The sequence below is a fragment of the Phodopus roborovskii genome, unplaced genomic scaffold, assembly GCF_943737965.1.
Source record: "Phodopus roborovskii unplaced genomic scaffold, PHOROB, whole genome shotgun sequence".
Classification (NCBI taxonomy): Eukaryota; Metazoa; Chordata; class Mammalia; order Rodentia; family Cricetidae; genus Phodopus; species Phodopus roborovskii.
Genome location: NW_026126424.1, coordinates 12,427,074 through 12,449,686, shown reverse-complemented (window position 1 = coordinate 12,449,686; position 22,613 = coordinate 12,427,074).

The window sequence follows — 22,613 nt, the reverse complement described above, 5'->3', positions numbered from 1 at the left end:
AAGATTTTGTGGAGAAAACTAAAGGCACATTAAGGGTACACAAAACTCTGTTGAATTTTAATCGCCTTTAGTCATAGGACACAGGCCCTGATGATCCTCAAAGTGTGTGAGATTTAAATAAGTTATCATTACTCTGAGGCATTTAAGCCCTTGGGGTGAGCTAATTGCCTTTAGTGGCCTCATTCCCAGGGATAAACATGATGAATGAAAGCTTGGGTCCCAATGGAAAGGAATGTGTGGTACCTGGCAAACAGATACAATGAATCATGTCCAATCTATATCACCAAAGAGCCTCATACACTTCCAGGACTAATGAAGTAGCATAAATTTAGACCAGCTCCCAAACTAAGCCCTATTTGTGAAAGTTAGTATTCAAGGGGTTTGAATATAAAAGAGTACACCTAAATAGGAAAATTCCAGAACTTACTCTAAGCTCAAAGGAGACATCTTTATTGTTGCTCTGATCCTTAATTAAGGAAATGATATTAAGGAAGGGCTATAACAAAATCTAATTAGTAGAACCCACCTTAGTAATTTCAGCAGCCTTATTTCTTCAGATCTGATATCTGTAGCAGTTAAAGGAGCACTAGTCATGTGTTCAGAAATTCCATGTTTCCTCTACATGCATCAAATATAGTTACGTAAGTGTCCAATGGATACACATGATTCCTGCCTGCATTCTGATAGAGTAGAAATCATTTATTATCTTTCCATTTTTCTTCATAAAATATTTGTGACAGATGCAAGTTATCCACTTTTAGAGTACAAGAAGAAAATTTTTGTAGACCCAGCATTAACTTCTCTTAGATTCAATGGACTATACTATACAGGTTATACCTACTCGACCCATTTCCTCTAGGATTTATCAGTCTTCCCCAGAAACCACAACATCAAGTGACCACGGGGATTACTGAGCCCAGTCATTAGTCAGATGTACTACAGTGGGTCCAAACTGGGTGGAGATAGCCATCATTTCAGCATATAGTCATTAATGTAAGGACAATAATGTGACCCTCGGCCAGTAGGTCTGGAAATTCTTCTTGCAAGTGTCCGAAGTTAACTGGAAAGAGACTTAGGTCCACAGAAAATGGTGATATAACTGAATATTGCTAGATTTGTAGAGAAGATAAGGTGTCCCGTTGCCATAATGCCCACCTGACTACTTCAGGTCCAGGAAGAAGTGAAGACAAATTAGAGTCTCACAATATCCTATGAGCTCAACTCCAGACTCCATAACAACACAGTGACTCAGTGATTGATTCAAGAATGGGAATATACCCTGTTGAGGTAGTGAGGCAGAGTGAGAATTTTGGGATAAGAACATAATGTAGGTCTGGAGCTATGTATCAGAGGTAAAGAGCCTTCCCTGCATGCATGAGGCCATAGGCTCAGGAGAAAGGGGGATGTGGATGGGAGAGGAGAGAGACGTCTAATGAAACATTGGTCAGTTTGTTTAATACAAGTGTTTGTCAGTGTCTCAATGCTTGGTACATAGTAGATAGACATTAATCATTTATGTGTTAGATGGATGAAATGAGATCATAGACCAACATAATGAGAGAAGCATCATAGAAATTGCGGACCCTCAATTTCACATCCAAGCACAAGAATCTATATAGAATATATCTGGGTTCAACTTTTGTTCAAGGAACTTCACTTCAAGTGTGAAATTCAGACACTGAGAAAATAAAAATTGCTTCTGTGTATACAGAAGTACACAACATTATCTCTTTGGTTTCCTTGACAAAAAAAAGGCCCATATTTACTCCAACTTTGAGAAGAGATGAGGGAAACCAAATAAGGGTAGTACTACAAAATGGCTGGCTGGTGTTCTTCAAATGTGTCAAGGCTTTGGACCACAAGGAAAGACTGAGCAACTGTGCCAGGAGGAAAGGGACTAAGGTGACCACATGGTTGAAGACAGTTTCAGTTCCTACCCTGGGTAGGATCCTAGAAAAGAAAAAAAAAAAAAAAAGACATGGGGAAGTTAAATGAATTTGGAATTTGGTTACCAGTATTGAACCATTGGATACTATGACAGTGAGGGAAGAGACATGAAACTATTCTGTATACCATCTTGGCAAGCTTTCTGTATATCTCAAATGACTCCAAAAGAATACTTTGAAGTTCATGTTTACCTATGTGAGTATGAACTTGTAATAATTTTCAATCGTACTAATTCTTTTGTCTACTCACTACAATCATAGTCATAACAATGTATCTGTGGCATAGTTACTGCATCTGGTATTCCAGCAAGTTAGAAGAAATAGCTGATATTAAGGGGCTAGAGAGATGGCTCAAAGATTGAGTGTTTCCTATTCTCCCAGAGGTCCTGAGTTTGGTTTTCAGAACCTATGTGCAGAAGCCCACAAGGACTTCTAACTCCACCCATCTTCTGGCCTCTATGAGTACCTAAACACACATGCAATACACACAGAGACACAAATAAAAAATAAATCTTTTTTAAAAGAAATTGCTGGCATCTCTAAATTAAGCATCATTCAGTAGGCAAACATCCACTAGCTCATTTCCCCCAATCTGTCTCCATGAGTGGATCTCAGCTCCAGCCTTAGGATGGATCTCTCTCTTTGGAAATAATCTTGTCACTGAGGAAAAGCAGGTAAAGTACAACTGCCTGAAATCCTACCTCCAACAGGATTTCCAGGGTCCCATCTCAAGAATATAGGGTCTTCGTTTTTCTTCAGGCTGTCTTCTGCTTGAATTACACTAATATTTGCTTGTATAAAGTCTGGGGTAATCTCTCTCCATTCATAGATTTCACAAATACAGCATGTGTCACACAGGAAATAAATGAAGGCCTCTGGTCAGATTAGCAGGAGACATTGCCTACACACAGGCTCCTGTCAGGGGAACCCAGCAGATGTATTCATTCCCTAATTCACACAGTATCAGGAAATGAAAAATCTCAGAACATCAGTAAAGTTGTGAGCAATATTAGCTATTTCAAGTTTATTAGAATCTTGGGTAATACTAAGTCTAATTGAAAATAACTCCACTCCAACATGCTTTTGGCATTTGCTTCTTCAGATCTTTACTGAGAGTACATTCATACCTAACAAATCCCTCTTACCACTCCAGATCTCTGAGCCTCAGGCATGCCTTCTCTAGTCACCAAACCTTAAGGTGCTCCACACTTAGCTGACCAGCTTCATGGAGGACTGTTTTGAGAGCACTTGGTACAAGCCTGTGTTCAGGCTGTGCCCTCCCACACTGCAGATCTTGGGTTAATGTCCTTTATTGAACAACACAGGAACCTGTGCAGTTTTTGTGCATAAGTGATCCATGGGACAATGTCCCACAGATTCACACTTCTGCTGAGGTGATGTGAACAATTTAGAGGCTAAGACACACTTGACTTTGTTTCCAATGTGCAACAGGATTGGCCAGTCAGTCATCACAGTAAAAACTAACTTTTTAACACGTCCTTGTAATGACCCTTCTTCCTTCCTTCTTCTGCCTCTTGCTCCCTGCTGCCATACTCCAAATAGAGTACAGGTCTTGGTTCAGCTCTCAGGGAACACAGGTAAAAACAGCATAGTTACAAATAGCAATTAAAATGTCCTAAGGGAGGAAAATGCACAAACTGACCATGGGGCTGGTAAAGTATCACTTACCTATTAAACCTGAGGCCTTGAGTTTGATTTCCCAGCACAAGGAATGGTAAGGGACTCAGCAACAGAAACAGTAAGTCACAGATTCTAAAAAAGATACTCTAAGTTCTGAGGTCTTCCACTAGATTTGGTGCTGAGATATATTCTTAGGGAAGGTAGTTAAAGGTGTTTGCCACTAAGCTTGATGACCTGAGTCAATCCCTGAGACCCATATGGTAAAGAGAACACTAACTCCTGAAAGCTGGCCTCTGACCTCCATATGTGCACTGTGTCACCTACACCTGAACACACACACACACACACACACACACACACACACACACACACACACTAATAAGTATAGTCTTAAAACAAATATAATCTTGAATAATTTTTAGCTGATCAAGAATACTGCAGAAGACATTTATTTTTCTACAAAATTTGAAGGGGAAAAGAACATCCTAGTTTAACTAACATTAGCCCCATGTTAATGAACACATGGATGTCTTTCTAAACCTGGCTGACCAAAATAATTCTTCTCTATAAACTTCCATGAGCCTGCCACTTTTAATAACACCCACAGAAGTTAACAAACAGTGCATAAAGAATGAGGACACTCCATGGGGTATAGCGTCTTAGAAAGCATAGGCTTCTGAGAAGACTGTGCTGTGATAGGCTGGGCTGTGGAGAAGAATCAACTAATGCTTTCTGGCAGGGCTTGCCCAAGAACCACTGCATAATTCCCCACCTCACAGGTAAGGCAGAGAACACAGTCACAGGAAATACTCTACCCCACCTAGCACATATACTTGACGAAGAATGCTTCTAGAAAAACAGAACGTAGAGGCTGTATGGGGCGGGGGGATTCTAAGATTAGACAGTGAAGGCTAAAACTACATGAGCTTTGTCTACCAGTATATAGGAGGGTTACAAGAATTTTTTTTTTCTCAAGAAAAAAGCAGGCAAGCTGAGGAATACAGACTTAGGAACTTGAGAGTAGAAAAGAGCATTTTAGAGCATGCACCAGTGCTCTGAGGAAGATGACAGACAAGGTCTTTGTGGCACCAATGCCAAAACAAATGAAAACCACACTGAGACCAAAATCAAAGACACAACCAAAGGTGAATGAGAGCTGGCAAGATGGCTCCACTGAAAAAGGTGTTTGCCATCAAGCCTGGGGACCTAAGTTTGGTCCCTTCAACCCACATGGTTGAAAGAGAGAACAAATGCCAGCAAGATGTCCGCTGACTCTACACATATGCTGTGGCAGACCCTACCGTCAACACACAATAAATCAATAAAATGTTTTCAATAGAAAAAAAAGGTGAATAAGTTTTTAAAGGGTTTAACTAAGTTCTGAAATGCAACACAAAATTCTTAAAAGTTAGGCAACAAAAAAACAAAGTTGAGAGCGTGTGCTGCTCTAGCCAAGGACCCAGAATGGTTCCCAGCACATATTACACTGTTTACTCATGAGTGTAATTCCTGATCTAAAGAATATGACACCCTCTTCTAGCTTTCTCAGGCAGGCACACTGTGAACATATGTGTTTATAGGCATTTAAACATGCATACATATAAAATAAATGCAACTTTAAAGGAAAAGTTAAACTGAGGATAGCAGTCAGGAATTTGGAGCCCTTCAGGAAATAGTTAAAGGATTACATGAGTGCTGACTGGTGCATTTGTACCGGAGAACTTCTATTTATCAGCTGGGGAAGAAGAGGAGTTGATAAGCATCTTAAACATCATTGTACTTATCTTTAGGAGAATAATGTTGTCTCTTGTTGTACATTAAATAATGCATGTAAATTTGAGGTAACTTTTACCATTATTGTCACCAACATTATCAAACACAAAAATCAAAGATGTGTTCAAAGAATTGTTTTCTGAGATCAAAATATACTGTTGGTGTTCAAACCCAAAGAGTTCAGCATGTTCTAGGGGTGGCTGACCAACAGAGAGGCACACCTGGCCACATCAGAGCCAACAGAGACAAAACAGTGTGAATATCAAAGAGTCTAATTCAGCAGAAAACTAGACTAAGTTCCAATGTTTCCTGCAACATTAACACCTGAACAGGAGAAATCAGGAAGCTGGTGACAAAGTCTGAGACACTCTAATCAATCTAGAAAAAAATTACTGAGAACATCAAAACTCAGAAAACAAAAATCGGAAGGCAGCATCACTGAAAAGATGGCTCAAATAGGTAAGAGTAATGGTTTTGCAAGTTTGAGGACCTGAGTTCAGACCTCCACTACCCACTTAAAACCTGGGCAAAGCAGCATGTACCTGATACAAGTAGGTTTTTCCGCCAGCCTGGTCCCCAGTCTCTCCATGCTGACTCCTTCCTACTACTTCCTCTTTCCTTCTTGTCTCCTAGTCCCTCCTATCATCCTTTCCTATTGGCCAACAGTGCTTTATTCATTAACCAATAAGAGAAACACATTTACATAATGACATCTCCCATCAAGCATGTACCTGGGAGCTTGAAGCTGAGGAGGCAGAGTCAGGTAGCCCAAAGTAGCATTGAACAGTCATTCTAGATAAAACAATAAGCTCCAGGTTCAGTGAGAAACCCTGTCTCTGGGTATAAGACAGAGAGGAAGACACCCCAATGCCCTTCTCTAACCTCTGCTCATACATGAACACACATGCAAACATATGCACACCACACACAACAAATACAACTTCTGCAAATATATTTACAGTAATTACATGTGCAAACATACATAAACCTATAAACTAACTATTCTACCTTCAAAGATAACACTAATTCTGACACAAAGAAAAGAAGCAATTCCTCCATGCACAGGAGATGGGCATTTTTGCTTGATGCTCAGTTTTACCAAATGGTGAGTGGGAATGGGTGTGTATTTTGTTGATAAATTAAAAGCAAGTGGAGTTTAGAATAGGGCTTGTAGCTGTCACATCATTAAAGAAAATAGAAATAATGAAAATATTAAAGATACAAAGTAGGATCTAGGAAGCACAAAATAAGATAAAGTTGGAAAAAAAGTCAGTCATTAAATATGACAATAAATAACAGTAATTTTTATGCTGCTAACAAAAATAAGGCCAAAAAAATGTGAATGAAGATGCACTAGGCAGATGTCAAAAACATAATCAAGATGCTAAGGTCAAAACAAAAGATTAAATAAGACAGTTGTATAAAGACATATACATACAATGGGAAGCTGTTTTCGATTTGAAGGAGACGTTGAGAGATATATAATTGTAGTTTCATAAGTCAGTGCCAATCTACAGAAGACTCACTTGCTGAAACTATAATGTGGGGGCATGGAGAGATGGCTCTGCAGTTAAGAGCTCTCGATGCTGTGCAGAGCACCTGAGTTTGAGTCCCAGAATTCACAAGGTAACTCCTGACCAACCACCTGTTGCTCCAGCTCCTAGGAATCTGACATCTTTTTCTGGCCTTCACATTCACTTGCACATATGATGTGCATATGATGCACAAGTACATACTCAGGTTGACACACATAAATGTAAAACTGTGTCATAGATGGTTCAAGTAATAAAATTTATAAGATTAATTATGTAATGGGATTTATTCAAGGCAATTTATTTAAGCTGAGTTTAAAAGAATAATACATAACATTTTCCAACAGCCATAGAACAATTCTAAAGATTCTAAAAGTCCTGAATTTTTAAATCAACAATAATATTTAAAGACAGAAAACTTTTAGTTGTAAAAAAATGTATCCTCCTTGCCAAACTTTTAAACATACATATAGCTCTCAATATCATCTGTCTTTGTGTATATGTACACCAGTTCCTCTGTGTGTGTGTGTGTGTGTGTGTGTGTGTGTGTGTGTGTGTGTGTGTGTGTGTGTATGCATGGGTAAAGGCCAAACGTCTATGTGATGGGAGAGGTCATTATGTATATATGCTTCTCATACTGGTTAATGAATAAAGGACTGTTGGCCAATAGGAAAGCAAGATAGGAGAGACTAGAACCGCCAGCCACCTCTAGCTGGTAAGACGACATGGAAATACATAGAAATAGGTTAATAATTAAGACAGAGCTAGCCAATAAGAAACTAGCACCTGGCCAACAACATAATATCAAATACAGAATCTCTGTGTGTTATTTGGGGCTGGCGTGGCGGCGGGACAAGACTAGGCAGCAGGAGGAAAAACCATACTCCTTACAAATGGCGCCCACGTGGCTAATGAGAACTTACACTTAAAATTTAACAAAAGCTTAAAAAAGGGTTTTAAAAACAAAAGAGAGACAAGCAAGGTTTCTTGGTAGCAGCATTTTTCTTGGTTGAACTCTGCTTTGCGAGAGACAAACAGATATTCCCATGGCTCCTTTAAGGGAAGGTTCCTGACTCAGCATAAGCGGCAAAAAACTACAAGGCTTTAAAAAAGCACTGCTAACAATTTATTGGTGTGTATCAGAGCTGGCAATGGCAGTGACCACATCTCCAAGCCGGCAGCATGCAGACCAAGGCAGTGAGCACAGCTTTCAGTGCTGGCAGTAAAATAGCCGCCGCCATCTTTTATAAACCGTGGCAGAAGCAACAAAGTCTTTCATTTTAGCAATGTTGTTGTTTACCTGATAAAAGACTCGTGGCTATAAAAAGATTTACAGTAAAGACAGATTCACATTAAGAAAAAGCGCTAAAAGTTTACAGTGTATTGTAAAATATATGTAGGCTTGGGAGAGAAAAGAAATAAAATGGTTTTAAAAAGACAGAGAACAGCTGGGTATGGTGGCACATGCCTTTAATCCCAGCACTCGGGAGACAGAGGCAAGCAGATCTCTGTGATTTTAAAGTAAACCTGGTATACAGAGTAAATTCCAGGACTGAAAAAAGTTACACAGAGAAACCCTGTCTCAAAAAATAAAAAAAAAAGTAAAATAAACAGTAATAATAAAGCCACGTAAAGATGAAAAGCTCAGAGAGAATCTGGTTACTGTATGCTATTGTGTTGTCTCTACATTGTTGGACTGCTGAGAAAATAACAACAACATAAAGGAAATGCTGCTGGATTAATTCAATTTATATATTTTAAAAATGCTTTGACTCAAAAATTTAAGTTCAAGGACAAGTTACTGGGGAAAAGGATTTCTATTTTTGTTTCCACAGAAAATGAAAAGCTGTGGATTCCTTCCAGACTAATGTTGTTTGATCAAGCCAAGCCCCCTGAAACAGAGTCGCTGGTGATCCAACATTCAAAACAGCTTGGACAAAGCAGCCTTGCAGACTACAATCAGGATATCTATGTCTTCTTAGGATTCCCCATAACGGGGCCCACTGTCAGCAGGAAGTAGTTTGGAAAGAACGACACCCAAATTCCCAAATATTGTCTACAAATGTTTGTTTTCATTTAAATGGGGTTGGTTATAAATCGTTAATGATCACAGCCAATTCTTTTTAAAGGTAAAAAGGGGATTATGGTATAGAAATGGATACTTTGTTTTGGAATGGATTTTCATTTATTGATACAATTTAAGGTCAATTTTGTGATATGTATATTTCTCTTCTTGTTTAGGTATTGTGTTTATATAGCTCATTTAGAAATGTAATGTATAATGTAGTACAGATTATAGACAATTACCTATGATAGTCAAAAATTAGAGTTAAGTTAGTTAGGTTTTCAAGATACACAGAGATGTATTTGAGATAGATAGGAATTCTTCAAACCTTTCAAAGACCTACAGAATATGGCATTTAAAATGGTTTAGGGTTTTTGTTGACAATGAAGCACAGTTGCTCCTGACAACACCACCTGCATCAGAAAGGAAGATGGACATTGAAGAAACTCGTTATGGAATTTACTTCCTATATGGCAAGACTAGCCATTTGGAGAAGATACTGCTCTGTCTGGACTGTTTGATGTTATGCTGTATAAACTGAACATGCAGGACCCACAGAAAAGTGACTACTGATTCAAGATGGACATTGCTACAGTGTTCCTGCTTCATGGAAGAGTCTGCCAGACAGTCTGCAGGACACAGAGGAAAGTGACTGACAAACTGCCAATACAAGAAGACAGTTTAAAGTTTCCTGCTTTGCTGAAGAGTCTTCCAGACACACTATGGCCTATGGGCTGAAGATGGAAAATTACAAAAGAACTTCTGGTGACCAGGCAGTGAGTTGTCTCTGTCATTTCTAGAGTTTATAGACTATCCTTCAGTGGTCTTTGATGGAGTTGAAGACAGATAGTTATGGTTATAGTTTTCCTTAGTTAAGCTTAAAGATAAGTTACATATATGACTTTAGACTCACAAATATAGAATAGATAGAATAGTTTCTTAAATCTTGATAAATGTTAATGAACTAAATATTGTTAACTGTGATTCTTACTTGATAACTGTTGTGTTATATATTTTGCTATGTTAAGGTTAAAACCCTTCTTTTTATTTAGACAGAAAAGAGGAGATGATGGGAGAGATCATTCTGTATATGTTTCTCATACTGGTTAATGAATAAAGCACTGTTGGCCAATAGGAAAGGAGATAGGAGGGACTAGGAGACAAGGAGGAAAAAGGAAGTAGTAAGGAAGAGTCAAGATGGCGAGTCTGGAGAAAGCAGTATGCCGGCCGGCTCCCCGGTAAGAGAAATACATAGATCAGCAGAAATGGGTTAATAATTAAGACAGAGCTGGCCGATAAGAAAGTAGTAACTGGCCAACAGTATAATATCAAATACAGAGTCTCTGTGTGTTATTTGGGGCTGGCTCAGTGGCGGGACAAGTCTAGGTGGCAGGCGGAAAAACCATAGTCCTTACATCTATGTATCTTCCTCACACTCTCCACATTATTTTTTATACTTTCAAATTTTATTTGTGTTTTACCTGCACTATTTTATGCCCTACATTTGTGTCTGATGCCTATAAATTCAGAAGGAAGTGCTGGGTCCCTTGGAACTGTAATTACAGATGCCTGTGAGCTATCATGTGAAATATCACAAATTCAGCTGCAGTGATTGGACATCAAGTCCCAGGACCCTCCTGTGCCCACCACCAAGTGATGGTGTAGATGTGGTGATACAAACTCAAAGTTTGTGTGGTTAACACTTTTCTAACCAAGCCATCTTCCTAGTCCCTTCTTATAAATGTTATCTTTATTTATTTTAATCGTGTGTGTGTGTGTGTGTGTGTGTGTGTGTGTATACACATGTGACAACACGTGTCAGGTATTGGTCCTCACTATTCACTTTGCCTGAGAGAGGGTCTTTTGTTCCTCATTGTGCACGCCAGATTTACTGGCCTGGGAGCTTGTGGAGATTCTCCTGTCTCCACTGCCCATCCCCCTGTAGGAGCACAAGACTTACAAGCATGCACAACTGTGCCAACCTTTCGTAAATCCTGGGGATGCAAACTTAGATCTTTACATTTGCGCTGAAAACACTTTAAACACTGACGCATTCTCCAGTCCTATATCTGCTTTTTTATTTACTGTATAGCAGATCTCTAGAACTTTTTACCTGGTATACGAACCTCTATAACCCTTACATAAAACTGACCATGGCAACAAGTTTGCCACATTTATCATCTATAGATTTAATTACTTCAGATACCTTAGATAAATGGGGAAGAAAAATGTTTACCCTTCTTTTATGGATTATTCACTTGGCATAATTTTCTCAAAGTTCATTCATGTTGTAGTAAATGATGACATATTTCTTTATTACGTGTGGGTATTTCATTGTGTATACACACCCTATTTCTTTAACCATTCATCTAATGATAAGCATATAGGTTTTGCCATATGTTTCCTATTGTGAATAACCCTGCAATGACAGAGATCACTTATCAGTCCTGAAATGATAAATCCTCCAACAATTCTTTGGGATAAATACTCAGAAATTAGATAGCTAGATCATAGGCAACTCTATATTTAATTAGAGCAGTAAATACACTGTTTTCTATAACAACTGTTGTATCACTTTATAATTCCATCATTGGTGTGAAAGGGTCAGATTTGATCACATCCTTTCCAACACTTGTTATTTTTCTGCATATCTGACAATGACTACTACAACAGGTGTGAATGATATCTTGCTGTGTTTGGATGAGTGATTTTCTAATGATGAATGATGCTGTAACTGCTAACCCATGTGTAAGTCATCTTTGGAGAAATGCCCATTCAGGCTTTTTGTCCATTTTAAGTTGTCTTTTGTTTTAAGTTGTAGGATCTTATGGATTCTGGCTACTTATTACATGTCAGATACTCAGTGGAGTTGTCATACACACACACACACAGACACACAGACACACACACACACACTATGGTAAATACCCAAGCAAAACACTTTGAAGAAGGTGGGACTTAGTTTGCCTCAGACTTTCAGATGTTTGAGTCCATAAAGGCTCCCTCCATTGTTTCTGTACCAGTTGAGAGCTAGCACTGTAGCAGAAGAGATTGGTAGAGCTCAGCTGCTCACCTCAACCTCACGGCCATCAGAAAGCAGCAATAAAGAATAAAAGTGAGGTCTTTCCAGGGTGTGCTCTGGAGATCTCTCTCCAAGCAACACTGTGAATTCCTAACGAACTGCGACGTGTGACTAAATAGTCATTAAATATGGATTTGTAGGTTTTCACCTCAGTAACAAATAAGTCTAGTCTTAGCAAAATATAAGTTAAATATAAATTTTAAAAATAATGTGTTAATGAAAGTTTTTGAATACAAAAATAGAATTAACACATAAATCTAAAAGCTGAATCACTTATGACAAAAAACCTCAAGGACAGCAAAAATATAAATAAAATAAATAGAAATAATAGTATTAATGAGTTACTTTAAAGTAGTAAATGAATAAATAAATTCTAAAATTATTCTACTATCAAGTAAATCAAAAAACAGACAAATCTATTTAAAATTTACATAAGACAAAAGAAAGAAATGTGACAAATAGGAAATATCAAAACAAATATGAAGGGTTTGTCATTATTTATGACACTAATCTCAATAGAAGGGATAATGTCCTGAAATGAATATAAAGTGACTGCACTGTCTAATTTTATGTCAACTTGACATAGATTAGAGTCATCAAGAAGAAGGAACCTCAGTTGAGAAAATCTCCATAAAATCAGGCTATAGACAAGCCAGTAGGGCATTTTCTTAATTGTGATTGATGGGGACAGGCCCAGCCCATTGTGGGTGGTACCAACCCTGAGCTGGTGGTTCTAAAAGAAAGGAGGCTGAGCAAGTCATGAAGAGCAAGCCAATAAGCAGTACTCTTCCATGTCCTCTGCATCAGCTCCTGCCTCCAGGTTTCTGCCCTGTTTGAGTTCTTACCTTGACTTCCATCAGTGGTGGATGGACCTGGAACTATAAGTTGAAATAAACCCTTTCCTCTCCAAGTTGTTTGTTTATGTTTCATCACATCAATAAAAATCCTAATGAAGACAGTGACTAACATAAAAAAAGAAAGTGCTGGGTTACTGTCACTGGGAATACATATAAAAGATTCAAACTTGTATATTTTGTAAACAAGTGATTGTGTAATTTTACACATTTATAATAAAGAAATAATTACAGACATGATGAACCTGTAACCACAAGAATCATTGCTGATATTTTTGTAATATATGATATTGATGAAAAATTTAAACATCATATGCATACAATGATGATTGGCTAAATCAATCTTGCTTGAAAACATCATGAATCTATTTCAAAATAAATATTGTTTTAATCTAGTATATATTGTGAGTTTGTGTTTCTATTTGCGTATGTGACTGAGTTTGTGTGTGAGTATATATATGTTAGTGTGCATAGGTGTGTATATGTGAGTCTGGGTGTTTTTGTGTGGGTGACTGTATATGTGCAGAATAAGGACCTAAATTCACATCTCCAGAATACTTGTATGAAAAATAATCTGGGTGTGACTACACACCTGTGACCTCAGCTCTGTACCAGAGACGAGGTGACTATGACTACTGAGCTTGCTGTTCAGTGGAAGAAAACAGTTCAGTAAAGAAATAGGTGAACTGTGATAGAAAAAGGACACCCAATATTGTCCTTTGCTTCCTATTTACAAGCATCAAAATGTTCATACAACACACATAAATATACCACACACACACACAAGAATTCATAGATTACTTACAAAGAATTTTTTAGGTCACCTCTGCCACAGAGCAAGTTTCAGGCCAGTGTGCCCCTCATCTCAGAAAGAAAGAAAAGAATGGAGGGGAGTAAGAAGGGAAGGATGGGGAAAGGGAGAAAGATAGGAAGAAAAACAAGGAAGAGAAGGGAAAGAAAAGAAAAGAACAAATATTCAGAAAAAAAAAAAACTTGTGTATGGCTAGAAGAATACCAAAACAAGAAGATTCGATCAATAGTAGAGAGAAATCGTATTTTAACTTTGTCTAATTGTACTGAAAGTTAACGAATCAAAATTTAGTATAGTGTAATTTGTTTTGGCAAATATAATACTACTTAACAATTCAAAGGTAGGACAATATCAGTAACAGCTGAAGGAATACTAAAGACTGAAGCTGCCAGGGTAAGACTTGGAGTAAATAATCAGTGTATACTCAAGTAAGGACATTATATATAAAATGTAAATTATATATAATATAAATACACACACATACATATATATGTGTGTGTAGAGAGAGAAAGAGAGAGAGAATTTATATATGTATAAACTCTCTTGCTCATGTATCATTATGAAAGAGAGGGTGGAAAAAGTATGAGTGTTTAGATGAACTAAAGTCTCCATAGCTTTGAGAAACATTAAAAATGATTTCCTATTCATTTATTTTTATTTCTTGACTTTCCTAATAGAATTATTTTTCTGCCTCATTTATGAAGAGAATTAATTTATCAGTGCTTTGACAATTCTGAAGTGCTTTGATCACAATTACTCTCCTTTCCCTAACTCTTCTCAGATCTTCCTCTACTTTCCTTCTCACCCAACTTTCTGTCCTCCATTCCACACCAAGGCCATTTTGTACTGCCCAAATATTTTTAGATGTGTGGCCTTCCACTGGAGGATGATTGACTTAACAGGGGCTTAGAGACTTACCACTCAGAGTAAGCTGATCTTTCTCCCAACAGCTAAGAAATGTCAATAGCTCTTTAGCTAGGGGTGGGACTTGTGTCCAACTCCCCTCTCCATGCTGAGAGTAGGTTTGTCTTGGGCTTGTATAGGTCTCGTGCATAGTACCAAAATCACTATGAACTCTTAAGTACAGCTACTGTGTTGTATCCATAAGACACTGTTTCCTTATCCTCAGTCACCACCTCTGGTTTCTACATTCTCTTTCCAAATGATACCTGAACCTGGGGAAAAGGGGTTTCAATATCCATTTAGAGCTATGAATTCTGCATTCTCTTATTTTTGGCACCTTGACCAGTTTTGAGTCTGTGTTGATCACCATCTATTGCAAATAGAAGTTTCTTTAATGACTTGACAGTTGTATTGAGCTATGCCACAATGGTAAGTCATTAGGAATTCGCTTAATACTGTATCAGTATTTTTAATAAGTATTATCAAAATGTAATAAAAAGGACTTACTTTTGGATACCTCCAATTTTATGTTGTCTATTATTATTTTTGTTTTATTCTATACTGCAAAAATCAGTTCCACTAAATTATATGTGTCATGCTTGTATTATTTCAACAACGAAAACACATACTGGAGAGTTTGTTGATTAAGAAATAATTCACACGAGTCAGCATTAAAGAGGCAAGGTTTGAGAGAATTGGAGTTTTCTGTTTGGTTTTTTTTTTTTTTTTTTGGCTTTGTTTTTAACAAAATTTGTTCTTTCACAGTTTTGTAAATATATATTACGTATTTTATCCTCCCTTTCCCATTCCTTTCTGAACCTATCAGCCCCTCTTATCTTCCTATAAATCTCCTTCCCCTGTTTACTAGCATTGACTAGATTCCTACAGTTAAAGCAGGGCCATCTGTGTGGCCCTGAGCTTGGAAATAACCACTAAAAGTTTCTGGGCTCACCAGTGAGTGTGTCTCTGAATACCATGTTTCCCCTACCCCAGAATCTGACCATTGCCAACAGATCATGGTAGGACCCAGTGGGTCCCTTCTTCTGTAACTGACTGTTTGAAGGGTCCAATTTCTGTGGATTCACTGCCAGTATGCAGTCCATGGTTTCCATCTTCATGTTCTGTTTAGAAAAATGGTATTTCACACACTCTCTTCCCATTCTAGTAGGTGAATTTTTCATATGGAACACAAGCTGCCTTTCATGGCAGCATTTCCCCTAAGGAAGGTTCTGGCAGAGATTTAGACACACAGCAGAAACTAAAATGGAAATGGGGAAATGTAAGTGTCTTTACTGGTAGGAATAGTGTATGGGAGATCCAGAAGTGAGAAGAAGTTGGTGGTAAGGCAAAAAGGAGACTAACTGAACTGCTTTGTGGCAAATGGCAGGAGAGCTCTCTCTATGGGACATTCATGAGACGGTGCTTCTGTAGACCTACATGACTCTGCCTTCTAAAAATCCAGCCACTTCACTTTGCTTGAAATCACTCAGTTGCAATGAGACATTATAGTAATCTTGATTCCTGACTTCCTTGTTTTCCTGAATATGCGGCACATTCAACTCTTTACTTACATTCAGGAGATGAAAAACTGTACATTTTACAGTTGGTATCATCACAGTTTATAGAAAATGTCTACTTTCTGAGAGATGTAAAATTTATCCACTGGTAAAGACTTAACCATCTGTAGAGATAAACAAAATAGGACTTTGTTTTGAGAATTTACATTCATAGTCCGTTTCCTACATCTTCTAAGTCATCACTATAAATGGGCCAGCAAGGTTGCTGAACACATTAAAAGGCTTACAGAGTGACTTAACAACCTGAGTTCAATCATTGGCACCCACAGTAAAAGGAGAGAAGACTCCAAAGAGTAAGCTTCAGACCTCCACATATGCATGATACAAGGGCATACATACACACACACACACACACACACACACACACACACACACACACACACACACACACACAATCTAAAATCATAGTACATGTCTTATATTTTCAGGATGGCTTCCTAGGACCTGTCCCTGGGGACACAATAGCCACTTGGTCAAGAAATACCACATTATGAAACCTTATATTTGAGCAACATAGCACACAATTCTATAAAGGGAAGAATCTGAGACCTCTTTTCTTATAAAACTTTACAAGGGGATTGTGAAATAGACCATGACATTCTGTTAGCTATATTACCACCAAAAGTTTCAACCTCTGTCACCTTCATAAGATTGTGCAGAGAAATGAAACGTCTTCGCATTCACACAATCAAACATCTTATGATAATTTGGCCTGAGACAAGCTTCAGCGTGGTGTTTCAACTATGCAGCAATCCAAAGCCAATTTGAAAAACAGCACATACCAGATGCACATGATCTTTTGAAAGAGAGACACCCGGCAAGCTTTCAGCCAGGGAAATTAAGAAGGAGACAGCATACAACCTGGTATTTTCAATTAGTGCTCTATCTGTTTCTCCAATCCATGACCTCTCTAAAATTAATGAAACCTCTTTCACATGCTGCCTCGATTTGTATGAATCAATCCAGAATGTGAGAAAGAATGGAGGGAACAAATTCAGCTCTCTGGTCTTTGGCACTGAGTCACGAAGTAACAAACACAAGAAAGTAGCATAAATCACATCAAAACATCCCTGGGGGGCTGAAACAAAGGACACCTGGATTCGGGTGGGTTGAGTAAGCAGCTTATTTCAAAGACTCTCTTTACCCCCAAGATCAAATCATCATAATAGTTATGATTAATATTTTTCTGTAGATAAATTCCTTGGACTCATTTCCCCAAAAAAAATAATTCCTGTTGTGGACTTCTTTGATCCCCAAGGAAGAAAAACAAATCTATTGACTAGTGCTTTTGTTCAATTCTAATTATAATTGGAAAGGTGCTTGAACGGAGTTTAAATCCCCTATGTCCACAGTGTTTGCAAAAAAGAGAATCTGCGAGGATTATTAAAGCCTCCTTTGATGATCTCCATAGATCAGTTCTGTGTTTTCAAACCAAAGTTTCTGTCTCTGTCTCATCACATCCTCTGATGCTAGGGATGAGGGAGGACAGTAATTGAGATTTGAAGTTAATTTGGGGAGTTGTATTGAACCTCAGAAAAACACCACTTCATACGACAATGCAATTCCGAACAGTAACCTTGTTTTTTTTTTTTTTTTTTTTTTTTTAATCCCTCTCTTAAAAAAAAAAAAAATGGCAAAGATGGCTTTTTCTTTTTCCAGTTGTGTCTTAGGGGGCCATGTCATGAAGACAATAGGCGGCTATGAAAAGAATGTTTATGTTTATTTGGGCATGCATAAAGAGCGGCTATTCCACCTTTGCATTTCTGGACAGAGTCTCCACAATTGCCTTACCCTACTTAAGCTTATGGTCCAGCCCAATATGCTAGGGCAGGACGTCTCAAGCATGTTCTACTCACCTACCCTTTCCAGTCAAAAATTTTCACATAATTCTGTCTATGTAGGTTGATAAAACAAGTACTCAAATCAAACATAATGATAAGAAATCATTTCAAGCTTTATTTTAAAACTGATCTTTGGAATACACAGACAAAGCAAATTTTTATACTACTGAGTTGGATGTGCTGTCTTATTTTTACATAAGAATTCAGTCATGGACTTGATCAGTGGGTAAAGGTGCTTGGTGACAAATCTGAATACCTGAGTTCAACCCTCGGGCCCCTTATGATGGAAGGAGAGAACCAACCCCAGAAAGTCGCCCTCTGACCTGCGTGCATATGTTGTGGACACTTGCCATACCCCTCCAACAAATGAATAAATGCAATAAAAATTTTAACAAAAAGAATATAATCTTGAATGAATATTCAATACTATGAGATGGAAATCACTTTCAACATTATTCAGAGTTGATCAACATTTTGATGTTATAGTTGTCAAAGTTCATAATGCCACTTCATGTTGATAATACATAGTAGAAAATGACAAAATTTTACTTAGAATAATTTAGAAACTGTTGGAAATTTTGTCTTTGTCCCAAGCCAAATCTATTTATATGTTATGTTTTTATTGTGAAACTCGAGTCTGAAAGTCAATCAGTAATTTTAAAAATCATTCTCACACAATGCAACCCCATGCTATATTTTTTAATTAATTTAGAATTAACTTTAGGTTGTTGCATGTTCAGAACCCTCTCACTGCTATAAATTCCTTGCAGCTCATTAGGAGTCTCAACCAACAGTTTAAAAAGATCGACAAGAGAGCATCAATAATCAATAATTATTCATAGTTGTATCAATAATAAATGTGAAATGAGAAGGCAACAAGAATGTAATCAGAGGAGGAAAGCTAGATAGAAGGTTGCAGTTGGTGTTTGGAAGAATCTGTGGATGGAGAGGCAGAGAATGTCTACCAGCAGGTGTGCACAAGAATACTAGTCCCTGTACAATAAAGCACTGTCTATGGCGAAGTGAGATAGAAAAGCAATCTTTGGGAGAACCTCGGGCCTTTTCTTGTTTCTTCTGGAGAATTATCTTACTGTCACAGCCCTCAAATGATTCCATTCTTTGCAAACTAGAACCTGTATCTTATCCTTTCTCTTCCCCTCCACTCTGCTAATTTTATTATTTCTGCTGGCTATTTTTTGTTTGTTTGTTTGTTTGTTTGTTTTCTTACATAACCTACTGAGTCCAGTTGAAATCTCTTTTCTTTCCTATGCCAAAGTATCAAAAGTATCTCCCATTGATGACTTTTATTCTCTTCCATACTTCCTCTCACTGGGATTGCCAGAATGTCATGCTGAAGACCCCTCCTTCTTTCCTGACCCAGTGGCTTTGATCTTCCTGAAGCATCTAATCCAAGATATCCCACAGAACGTGCTCCCTTGTCTTGAGTTGTTGGCCTCTATTATCGTCACCATGATTTAGGTTCTCGGTGTCACCTGGAAGGCCATGTGCTGAAGGCTTGCTGTACAGTGCAATAGACTTGGATCATGAGAGTAAGTGATTAGAATATGAGGGCTTGTGTCTTATCAATAGATCAATGTATTTATGGGTTCATAACTTAATGTGCTATTGGAAGTGCTAGCAGGTGAGGCCTAGACAGAGGGAAATAGACCACAGCAGCATGATTTGATGGGTAGTTTCATTTGTCTCTCTCTCCACACCTCCCCCCACACTTCTCTGTCTCCCCTCTCCCTCTCTCTTTATCTTTCTCTTTCTTACCTGTCATGACAAGCAGTTTATGACACCAGCTCTTCTATACTCTCCACTCTGCCATGATGCCCTGTTTCACTACAGGCATAGAAACAATAGAGACAAGCAACATGGACTGAAACCTCCCAATCCAAAGGCCAAAATAAACATATTTTTTTTTTCTTTTAAGTTGAGTTTTCTTGGGTATCCTGTGCCAGTGGTGGAAAGCTAGCACATCCTTCCCCCCCTTCTCTAAAGTTATCTATTTCTTCATTCTCGTCTTCTATTGTGATCATTTTCCCCCATGCTGGGGACCAGCCCAGGACCTACCACTGGGCCTCAGCTCCATGGGTGTTGTAATGAATAGAGAGATTAAACCCAATATTATGTTGGATTTTAGTATATGTAATACACACTTGTCCAAATTTCTCCAACACTCTTACCATGAGTTTAAGTATACTCTAGATTTCTTCTATAAAACCAACAAGAGTAGACTCCAAAGTTATTCTCCAATTCAAATCTCCTACCTCCATTCACTCTCTTATTTCAAACTACAAGACATTTCCTTTTAAAAACATGCTTGCAGGTTCATGGGTTAAAAAAAAAAATCCAGCCATTCTTCCCCAATGTGCCCTGCAGATGGGAAATGGGAAGATAGACAACAATCAGAGAGGCTAGCTTATTCTTCAGCTAAACTTCGAATTTTCACCACAATGACTAGGGATATGACGAAGGGAAATTAGGCAAGAAAAAGCTCCATCCGCTTCTTTTCAATGCATTTTTCTTCATCCCTGCCCTGAGACAAGGACCATTAACCACAGAACAACATGTATTGTGGATGAACAGATCCCAAATAGCAGAGATTAATCCCATGCAAGTGGGCCTGATCCTCAAAATAAGCAAACAAATTAGGTTGGTAAACAGATTTGGGGAAGGATGGTTGGAGATGCAGAGATCCCTTGAATTGGATTTTAACAAATTTAATGGAGTTTCTAAAGTGGATGGAGAGGCTTCAAGAGGATTTAAGCATCAGGGAAAACCAAAAGCTTAGAGAGTAGTGGTTTGTGATTGATTGAAAGTGACTGGGAATGTCACCCAGGCTAAAACCAAGACCAAGTGCAATGAACATCAGCTTCACCACAGACCGAACTTCATCAAGAATTCAAAGGCAAAAAAAACACTTACAAATTATCTCTGGTGTTCTAATAAGAACAGAGTTGTAGAGAATAGCATACAAGGGAAACCACGTAAGTGGTTTGGGCAAGGAGGCAGATTCCTAGTCCAGTAATGTATAATACTGCCAATGGCATCTGAAAAAAATATTTGACATGATGTCTCTGATCTTAGAGTTAACTGTCTTATCCAATGGGTAAAGGATGTGAGAAATATAATTGTGACATATGTTCCTTCATTGTTTTTAATAATTTTTTACTTGACTTATGTTTCTCCTACTGTTGAATCTCACTTGGAAAAGGTATGGATAAATTTGTGAGGTTGTGTACATACATGAGCACATGTTTATAGCCTGTTTTTATCTATGTGTACAATGCTTTAATCTATTATGTCTTAATATAGTGAACATCACCATTTTAATATGTTTGTTATTCCCCTCAATTAGCATGTATAAGTGTATATACATCCATATTTTTTTTCAGGTTGCTAATTGTCCTTTAACTCAAGCATGATTGTAGATGGAGGTCTCTGTCCTGCCTAGTCCCTCAGCTGCTTAGTCCCAAATAAGCACACAGAAGCTTATATTAGTTATAAACTCTTTGTCAGGTGGCTCAAGATTCTTATTGGTTAGTTGTCTCTTAATTGTTAACATATTTCTATTAATTTGTGTATCTCCACATGGTTTTGGCTTATCAATGATGCCTGGACCTCATCTTCCTCAGCAGGTGCATGGCATCTCTCTTTCTCTATCCCTGTTTGGAATTCCCACCTGGCTAAATTTTGGCTGTCCATTGGCTGAAACAGATTTATTCATCAACCAAAAGTAGAAAGATATATTCACAGTATACAGAAGGACATAATTCATCACATGGTTGTTGTGGTTTTTGTTAAAGACTTACAGTTTTACAGCAGTTTTAGTTGCACAGCAAAATTGCAAGGTAAATACAGAGATTCCAGAGAGAGAGAGAGAGAGAGAGAGAGAGAGAGAGAGAGAGAGAGAGAGAGAGAGAGAGAGAGAGAGAGAGAAAGAGAGAGAGAGAGATCCTCATTCAATCTGTGCAGCTTTCTCTAAAGGAACATTGCTGAGTAGTAGGATGTCTATATTTCCTTCAATAAGAAACTGCCAGGCTGTACTCTGTACCAGTGTCCATTCCAACCAACAAGGACTGGTAGAGCTCTTGTTAATCCATTCCCTCATCAGCATCTGAAGCTGTCCATGTTCTAGACTTGGGCAATGTTATTGGTAGGAATGGAGCTTCATTCTTGTTTTAATTGCATCTTTCAAGACAACATCTAATATGGGGAATTTCTTCATATGCCTTTTTCAATATGCATTATCTTCAGTGCATTATCTTCAGTGATGTATCTAGTAAGCTCTTTAGCTTATCTTTGAATTTAGTTATTTATTTTGTTCATTTACATATGTATGTCAGTGTTTTGCCTGAACATGTATTTGTGCACCATGCATGTGACTACGGAGTGCCAACAGAGACCAAAAGAGGGCATCAGAGCTTCTAGGACTAGAGTTACAGATGGTTCTGAACCATGCTGTGGGTGCCAGGGATCAAACTTGGATCCACTGGAAGAGCAGTGTTCTTCCCCACACAGCCAACTCTGCAGCCCCCTGGTACATATTTGGATTATTTGTTTACAAATTGTTGGATGTTAA